The 8,290-nt window shown below is 38.3% G+C and overlaps 1 pseudogene; it reads left to right on the top strand.

The window, feature by feature from the left end:
• Positions 1 to 7,166: 7,166 nt before the first annotated feature.
• Positions 7,167 to 8,035, top strand: LOC106978222 (60S ribosomal protein L6-like; annotated as a pseudogene).
• The last annotated feature ends 255 nt before the right edge of the window (positions 8,036 to 8,290 follow it).

The raw sequence follows: 8,290 nt of genomic DNA, 5'->3' as shown, positions 1-8,290 counted from the left end.
AACTGAGCTAGGAGACACATGAATAATTACTGTGCTCTGTATTAGAAATTCTCAGGTTGCCATGAGAAAGTGGAGCCAGAAGGACACTGCTTACACAAAATTTTATACTGAGTAGTGGCATTACTCTATTCTGTCTCTGTCTTTCTCTCTGTCTCTCTCTCAAATAGGCATTTTGTTTGTGCCCATTGTGTTTGAATGGGCTATTAGATTGTCTGTACTTTAAAATACATCAGTATAAGTTGTGTAATACATACTTGGGTGAGAGAATCAACTTGGCACCAAAGTAATTGTTTAACACTTGATATATCTTATTCAAATCCACATTCTAATGGTGGTTCGTGACCATTTTAAAGATCCTAATCAGGAGTCTACATTTTAAAGGAGGCGCAAACTGGCACTTCAGTATCACCATCCAAATCTGCACTAGCCTCTTCCTAATCAGTGTAGTTCAGGCATTACCTGAACAGGCATTACCTATACACTTGTTAGAATGTAGAATCTCAGGCCCTCAACCCAGATATAATGGATCAGTCTGCATTTTAACACAACTCCCAGTGGATTCTGTAAGCATTTAATTTGAGTATCACTGCACTAGGCAATTTGTTAATTAGCATATGAGATGTTAGAAATAATTTTTGCATTGGTGAAATGAGTAATTACCAAACATGTGGTTTGTTAGAAATATTGTATGGGTATCTCTGCTCTTGATGGAATTTGGGGAGCCCAGTAGCTTTTTGCGTGGCACTCCGAGATGAATCTAGGACTCACTGGGTCTTGTGCCCCCGACTTCTTGGATCTGCTCTGACTGCAAGGTTAGCTGGCCCTGCTGTCAAAGTATTGTCACATTTACCTTGGAATGAAACTTTTATGCAAGGTGCTTGGCATTGTCTACAAGAACAGGGAATGAGGATGTCATATGATTCCTTTTGTACTTGCTTGTTTGTATGTGTTTCTTGGTTTGGAAACCGCCTGGCAGTTTGCTGGATATAATCTGAAACTGGCTCTTCTATGCAGAAGGCAGGGAGAGACAAAGAAAGAGGCAGCCTGCTCCAGATTGGTAGGTGGCAGGTTTAAAAATCAAGGGAACTATGAGGCTTGTTTTAGCCCCAAGACAAGTAGATCTGTGCACTCACAGGCCAAATCTTAAAGTTTTATATAGAGGCCTACATTGTGTCTAGTCACCCCCAGACGGTCTTAATGCCACATCACCATCTCAAGGCTGTGTCCTTGGGGCAGCTTCTGAGAGTGAGAAACCAAGCAGAATGTACTTTCGAAGGACAGGGGAGGGAGTGAGGAGCCTCTGATTGCCTGGGCCCACTTAAGGGTCAGCTGGTGGTCTGTGCTCTCAATGACCTCCCACAACAGTGTTTATAAATTTGTATGTCTGAGACTTCTTACATTATAACATGCTACCTGGTGGTGAGCACACTTATAATCCTAACAACCCTGCCATCTTGATATTGGCACCTATTGTCTCTTCATTTTGTTGGAAATCTTCCTGGTTCTCAGTATGATGAAACTTTTTTTTTTCCTAAACCTGTAACTTTTTGTGTTATAACTTTAGATCTTTTTAAACCTTTTTAGCTGAAGATCTATGATACCATTTCAGTAGAAGGAAGGGTGTTGCCTCATTATTATCAGGTGGCTATAGAAACCCAGGTTTCTTAGTCTTTGTTGACACATGAGTCTTATTACTGGTTGGCAGGCTGGGAGTTCCAACACCCTGTGTGGTTTTATCAACAGTGCACTGGTGGTAGTCTCATTACTGTCGGTGACTATGAAAGTCTTGTCTCTCCACTGGTCTCTTCTGACTCTACCTGAGCAAAGAGAGGGCTAGGGCATCTCATTATTGTGTTTGGGAGGGGGTTAGGGGGTAGAGGCACAGGTTTCCCACTTCGTCTACAGTGTGGATAAACACCAGAGATTGTTGACTCCAGACTTCTAACAAGTTCACTATAATAAAACTGATTCTAAATAAGAAAGTTGAATTCTCCAAATGAGAGGACACATCTGAAATCTTTGAGAAATCAGATCTAGTAGAAAATGGAAGGGGAAATATTCCTTATGATTTTGTTCTGGAAACTCTGCCTTTCCTGTTAATCCTTACTTAACATGTTAATCCTTACTTAACATTCCCCCATTTCCTCTATTCTGTGCTTTGTGTATGTATGTTCTTCTGCATTGAAGACCAAGCAATTGTATTCTTGGGAAGTTATAGTAGTTTCTCAGAAACATTTTGATCTCTCTGAAAGAAATTGCTTTTGCAATGCTATGTCTGCATGCTGTTCTCTCCTTGCATTGCAGCTAAGACACAACTTCATATGGGTGAGTACATCTCTGGAAAAATTCTCTTCTACCAATTTCCCTAGCCCAGACGGCTCAGTTGCAGAAAGCTCATGGTACATTGCTCTTGAAGAAAAGAATAAGTTTTATAAGAAAGTTCAGGTCTTGACCACATATTTTCAACAGTTCTAATTTTTTTTTAAATTATGAAGTTAATTTTCCTTCTGCTTAATGTCAATTAAGTGCACAGACTGATACTGTTTATGGAAATTACATATTTGGGCTACGGATGGAGAGAACTTTCGACCAAAGCTTCCCCTTATCTCATGTGCAGTTCTCACAGGGCAGAATCAAATTCAGGAGGCAGCAAAGGAGATTAGACTCTAAGATGCAACAGTATTTTAAGGGAGATGTCAGAAACTATCGATGTTCATATTCTAGGACAAAAAAAAATATCAATCCAGAAAATAGATCCAAGCATGAAGGATTTGAAAAAGGCTACAAAAGCAAGTACATGGACAAAAAGGTTATTTTTGCTGAGGAAATATGACAAAGTCTGAGACTGTTGTCCACATGAGACACTAATTCTCTTTCCAAATCTTGGTAAGACTTAATTGTGATCATTATTACATTTCACTATTCTAGAAGTAGCATTACAGATAATATCCATTTCTGCCATATCATCTAGAGGGATCTGTTTAGAATTTAGTTTGTGAAAAGCAATGGTAGAGAAATGGAAAAGAGTGGCAGTTCTATAATTTCTAAAGAACTGTCAACAACGAAGGAAGAGAAATTTAGAAAAAAGCTCTACATTTTCCTGTTAAAATTGCACTTTGTTTTTTTACAAATATTTTCTTAGTACACTCCTTTATTTCTCCAGCCATCTTGTTTTCCCTTTTCTTTCTATTTCAGAGAGATTGTTGGTTGTGTGGAAAAGAGGCGGGGGGAGAGACCCATTACTGAGGATTCTCAGCCTTCCACCTTTGGTTCATGCCATGTTCCTCTGGACGCAATTTCTCCCTTAAACGTACCTCTTATGCTGTATTAATACATTGTGTCAACTGTTTCCTGCTTTCCCATTTCCAAATATCCTGCATATATACCCCTGCCTGGATCACTTCAAGATGAAATGGTCTTCCTGGGGCTGTACATGAACAGCACATACTTAGGATCAAAACGCAGGTGAAGAATTTTAATATTCAGGGTCTATGTGTGTAAGGAGCTAAATATGTTCACTTTTTTCTTCATGCTTGAAATCTAACTATTTTAAGAGTAAATTTCGATGTTGGTGTCTTTCATGAATTTTACCTGATACTGAATGTGGTTTTATCTCATTCTTCATTTCTAGAATTTCTGTTTCCATTTTACCATGGATTATTGCTTCTGTCCCATTTACTCAGATTTCCCTCTAGTACTGCCAGTCATCCATAGGCTTAATCTCTCTCCTTTGTCTCTCTATCATGTTTATTATCTATTTCACTGTTTTCATGATTTTCACTTGATTCTCAGAGAGTTCCATAAGTTCTCTGTTACATATTAGGATGAGTGGGCATGGAAAGGGGTCACACTATGCATAGCCCCAGCCAAATTCTTATGTAGTGGAAACCTGTGGTCAAATCTAGCTTAAATGAGGAGAGAGCTTCTCTGACATGCATGTGGTGGATTTCTTTCTGCACGTTATGAGGCAGGTGGTAATTCTTATTTCTCCAAAGGAACTGAATGAAAAACTGTAAGTCCCAAACCGCTCTGTTCTCACTGTCTTTCCCTGTGTCTTCAGCTTCCTATGTCACCTTGACACTCAAGCATGCAGGGGACCACCCTCCTCTTGAGATGTACAGTAGAAGGGGATGGAAGAGGGCAGTGTCAATCTCTGGCTGCCTCAAAACATAGGCATTTTGGTCTGGTTTACATTTGGGGCAAGAACCATATTTTTAAGGAATGCTGTTAGGCTGAAATGGTCTTTTTCCTGTACAAGTCAGCTGTTCAGTTTCAGGCATCAAAGCCTGTGTTAGAAGTCAAAGATGATGTTTTCCAATACAACCCTTTCTGGTGATGTAGTTAATAGAAATACTTGGATCACTTTACTTTTCTTCAAAGCACTTATTTCCACCTGTAATACTAGTTTATCACTCGTTTCTCTGCCTATTGTCTCTTTCTACTTGAATATAAGCTCCCTGTGAGCAGGGAATTTGATTGCTTTGTTTACTCCTAGATTCCTAGTGCCTTGCACACAGTAGGTATTCAGTAGACGTTTGTTAAAAATAAGGACATAACCATAAATTGGAGAAGACAAAGGTGATTATCAGTCTCTTTACTTACTTGACTCTATATTTCCAATATATAAGTATCTAAAGTTGAGGATGAGTGGTTTAGGAAGGGAAGGTAGATGGTTTATTATAGAGCATATTGGGTTTCAGGTGCTCAAAAGACATCTTCATGGAGATGTCAACTGCAAATTTAGATTGAAAAGCTGAAGCTAAAGGGATACTTTTGTGCTGAAGGAGAGACTGAAAATTCATTAGCATCTATGTAGTATCTGGCGTAGGAAAAACAGTAGGCAGATTTTGTAGTATGAAATGATCAGTGTACTGAAGATTGAATTCTTGACACACTAATATGGAACTTAAAGAAAATATTTTTACATAATTATGGCCTTCTAAGTAAAGAACACTAAATAAAAGAACAAACATTGGATGTTACAGAGTGATTGAATAGAGACTTCCATAGATAGAGATTTATCTCCAGGAGTACTGTTTTTATATTTTAAAAGGGGATAAAATCCCTGGGGCCATCTGTTTATAATTAAAAAGATTGTAAAACAGTAGGGAGCAAAGATTTATCTCAGTCTTTCTGGAGGGAGAGTGGTAGCTTAGTGATAGTTCCTATAGGAGCTTCCAGATTCATAATTTCAGGATTCTTCTCTGTGGTACCAAAGAAAAAATTATCTATGCATGCAGGGTTATATCTGGCCCCCATTAGCACCTTGAAGGGAGGTACTGGGGCATGGGGAACCAACACATTTGTTGCTGTAACATACCTTTGATACTATACCTTTGATAGAAAAACCTAATGTTTGATTTCAGGACAAAATAAATACTTTAAAAACATTGACTAATATTTATAAGGCCATTGAGAGGAAAAAAAACATGCAGATGATTGAGAACGGGAAAAGATGGTATCTTAGAAGGTAACTGAGTTTTCAAGTATTTGAACTCTCAAGTAGAAGACAGATTTAATCTAATTTTAATCTAGATCATAAAGAGCTGTATAAAGGTCAGTTGTTTCACATTATTGGGAAGCAAGTTCTGGTACAAAAAGGGAAAGCATTTTTATCAAAGTTTTCAGTAATGGACCATAGTCCCCAAGAATTTAAGAAGTAATATGTTGTAATGAAAAGAACAGTAGATGAGGAATAGGACACTTCCTGGGATTTTTTTTTTAATACTCATAGCCATGGTTTTTGGGGCACATTATCATATTTGAATCTCTGTTTCCTCATCCTTAATCCATTTAACAGGCCTGTCCTGAAGATCAATCATGTAAAAGTATTGACATACAAAAATTTATAAGTTTATAAATGCCAAATGAATATGAAATAAAGTATCCTGAATTAAAGTATTAAAGGAGAGACAAGGTGGCCAGTTCTCAAGCCATCTTGGATGTCTGACATTCTGATGACTCCAACCCCAGGTATCTCCTCATGGAAGACACCAGTGGGGACCACCCACCCGAGTCCAGTCAACACACAGAACCATGAGAAACAATAATAAATTGTTGTTTTAAATTGAGGAGTAGAGCTACAAGAATATATAGAGAGATATATAGATAAATATGTATCTTAGTGTATTTCCTGTGTGAACTGGGAATATATAAGAAACTACACCACCTGAAGATTCCCAAACCCAATCATCTGGATATATTTTGCTAAAAGTATATCCTTTTTTCTTATCTCAGAGTTATTTGTAACTTTTTAAACTTTATGTGCTCATTTTTCTCAAGCTTCCAACACAGTTCTCTGTGGAATAACTTCACTGTGACTCCAGTTACCTGAGAGGACATAATTCAGTGTTCCTTTCCAAAGCAATTTATGGTTACCAGGGATGTGCTGAAAATATATTGCATAGGGAGAACACCTGGGTTCCCCTTATAGTATTTTCTTTGCTTAAGAAAATAGAATTATGTAAAGAAAAAGAAATATATGTTTTCATTCTTTGAGAGGGGACATAAGCACCTGAGAATTGCATGAGAATATGTCTTACTTTTGAGGAAATGGCCCAATTTGGGCATCCTTTTCCTAAGATTGAGTGCTGATGTTATTTCACCATGGGACATGGTTTCTCAGCAAGGAGGTATGTGATAGATGTGTGTGTATATATATCTCTATCTATCTATCTATCTATATATCTGCCCTTAACTTGTCAAAATGCTTTCACATATATTAATAAAATTAGAGTATTAAAGTGAGTAAGAATGTCAGACAAAAGCAAGTCTAATTTATTCATTTTCCAAATAAGGACAATGGAGGGTAGTAGGTAAAGTGATTTGCTCATGGCCATTTAGCTAGTTGGTGGCAGAATCCAGATTCTTCAGTTTCTGTCCACTTATCATTTCTGTCTTGGGAGACCCCTCTGGTCAATACAGCAGCATTTGTTTGTCTAGTTTTACAATGAGTGAATTAAGGAAGGATATCATTATGTTTGAGTGATTTAATTCAGGTCAAACAGGTAATTTAAACCATAACCCCAAACACTGCTAAGACCCTTTATCATCTCAGCAATTCCATTCCTAGGCATATAAGGCAAAAAACCAGAACAGAACAAAACAAAACAAAACAAAACAAACATCCACACGAAAACTTGTACATAGCTTTCCCATCTTGCAAGATGGAAGGCGAAAAAGCTGAGAAGCCAGATACTAAGGAGAAGAAACCTGAAGCCAAGAAGGCTGATGCTGGTGGCAAGGTTAAGAAGGGTAACCTTAAAGCTAAAACATCAAATAAGGGGAAGCCCCACTGCAGCCAAAACCCTGTCCTAGTCAGAGGTATTGGCAGATATTCCTGTTCGGCTATGTACTGGAGAAAGGCTACGCAAAAGAGGAAGTATTCAGCAGCTAAATCCAGGATTGAAAAGAAAAAGAAGGAGAAGGTTCTTGCTACTGTCACAAAACCAGCTGGTGGTGACAAGAATGGTGGTACCTGAGTGGTTAAACTTCACAAAATGCCTAGGTATTATTCTACTGAAGATGTGCCACGGAAGCTGTTGAGCCATGGCAAAAAACCTTTCAGTCAGCCTGTGAGGAAACTGCGAGCTAGCATCACATCACTGCTGGGACCATTTTGGTCATCCTCACTGAGCACCACAGAGGCAAGAGGGTGGTTTTCCTGAAGCAATTGAGCAGTGGCTTGCTACTTGTGACTGGACCTCTGCCCCTTACTCGAGTTCCTCTGCGTAGAACACACCAGAAATTTGTCATCACCTCCACCAAAATTGATATCAGCAGTGTGAAAATCCCCAAACACCTCACTGATGCTTACTTTAAGAAGAAGAAGCTGCATAAACCCAGACACCAGGAAGGTGAGATCTTCAACATGGAGAAAGAGAAATATGAGATTACAGAGCAGCGCAAGGTTGATCAGAAAGCTGTGGACTCGCAAATTCTGCCAAAAATCAAAGCTGTTCCTCAGCTTCAGGGCTACCTCTGCTCTATGTCTGCTCTCATGAATGGCGTTTACCTTCACAAATTGGTGTTCTAAATTTCTTAAAAAGAACCTAATTAAATAATGGATCTATCAAAAAAAATTTGTACATAAATGCTGACACCATTCATGATAGACAAAAAGTGAAAACAACCCAAACGTCCACCAACTGATGGGTGGATACACAAATTATGGTATTTCCATGCAACGGAATATTATTCAGCAATAAGAAGTAATGAAATAGTGATATATTCTACAACATGGGTTAGTTTTGAAAACATTAAGTATAAGAAACCAGATGTTGAAGGTCAC

This window comes from Acinonyx jubatus, chromosome A3 (assembly GCF_027475565.1).
Source record: "Acinonyx jubatus isolate Ajub_Pintada_27869175 chromosome A3, VMU_Ajub_asm_v1.0, whole genome shotgun sequence".
NCBI lineage: Eukaryota > Metazoa > Chordata > Mammalia > Carnivora > Felidae > Acinonyx > Acinonyx jubatus.
Note: the sequence above shows the minus strand (reverse complement) of the source record. Positions and strands in the feature narration are given on the sequence as shown.